This window comes from Aplysia californica, unplaced genomic scaffold (genome assembly GCF_000002075.1).
Source record: "Aplysia californica isolate F4 #8 unplaced genomic scaffold, AplCal3.0 scaffold00868, whole genome shotgun sequence".
Taxonomy (NCBI): domain Eukaryota; kingdom Metazoa; phylum Mollusca; class Gastropoda; order Aplysiida; family Aplysiidae; genus Aplysia; species Aplysia californica.
In genome coordinates, this window is record NW_004798138.1 from 184,803 (window position 1) to 186,466 (window position 1,664).

The following is a 1,664-nucleotide window of genomic DNA, read 5'->3' on the forward strand; positions in this document are numbered from 1 at the left end:
AAGTACAACTGTGAGGTGGTAAGAGTATACATGATGTATATAATATGTACAAGGATTGTTCAGATATATTCTAAAAGAGACACCAACCAGTAAATGACCTTTTCCGTTTTTAGTGAAGACTTTTACGGCACTTGCAACACAATAAGGTCATAATATAAGTGCCCAAGATTAGAGGTGTTACAAGCGAGTAACAAACACAAAAAAAGAAGGAGGGGAGATAAAGACGATAGATGTTCGATAGGAAAGAAGAAGCAAACCACACCAGAGCACCCGCCAACCACCCACCCAGGAAATGACCCAGCGACACGTTGGTCAAACCTGGTCAGTTAGCCAGCACCGATGTCAGTCAGCACAGACAGACAGTCGAACAGTACACACTGTTAAACTCGCAAGTTCAGATAAAAAACCACAACATGTGCGGTGGGATACAAAAAAAATCCCACCATCCGTGGCCACTACACAAGCAATAGATACTCCAAATGTTACAAGATAACTAGAACAGATTCTTAAAATCAGACTTGGGCTAAAATCAGAGATCAAACTGACCCATACTTCATTCCTTACCATGCCACACTTCATCCTTTACCATACACACACCTGCCACTGCCACCCCACATACACACACCTGCCACCCCACGCTTCACACACCTGCCACCCCACATACACACACCTGCCACCCCACACTTCATTCCTTACCATGCACACACCTGCCACCCCACACTTCACACACCTGCCACCCCACACTTCATTCCTTACCATGCACACACCTGCCACCCCACACTTCATTCCTTACCATGCAAACACCTGCCACCCTACGCCGCATTCCTGACAATACATTGTGAACTTTGACCATAGAGTTACCTCCTTTTAAACCTATAGTGTACATCTATGCCTTTGACCCACTCAAACCCTAACTTAGTGACAGGACAGTGACATTTGATGCACTCTAACCCTTAGTGAGCGGACAGTGACATTTGACACATGCCAAGCCTAATGTCCCAGTGACATTGGACACACGCTAACCCTAAGCCAGTGACATTTGATGTGCTCTAACTCTAACCCAGTGACATATGAGGTATTCTAACCATAACCCAGTGACATTTGATGTGCTTTAACTCTAACCCAGTGACATATGAGGTATTCTAACTTTAACCCAGTGACATGTGAGGTATTCTAACTTTAACCCAGTGACATGTGAGGTATTCTAACTTTAACCCAGTGACATATGAGGTATTCTAACTTTAACCCAGTGACATATGAGGTATTCTAACTTTATCCCAGTGACATGTGAGGTATTCTAACTCTAACCCAGTGATATTTGAGGCATCCTGATTATAACCCAGTGACTTTTGAGGCAGCTTTACCCCAAATTAGGTCAGCCGTACCCAAAAGAAAACTGCAGCCCCCCCCCCCCCAGTAGCAACAGCACACAAAACAAAACAAAAATAGTTTTCGACAGACCAAAGTTCAGGCGTCTGCCCGCAGAAATCTTAAAGTTCCCACCAATGAGTGGCTGGGGTCAAGGGTCAGTTGGGACAAGAGTTCGAACCACGGCCATAAGTGTACAGCACAGAATAAAAACAGCGAAAAGTTTTTTAAAAATCACACAGGATTCATCCAACTGGTTTCATTACCCTCTCACCTGACATATACATATATATATA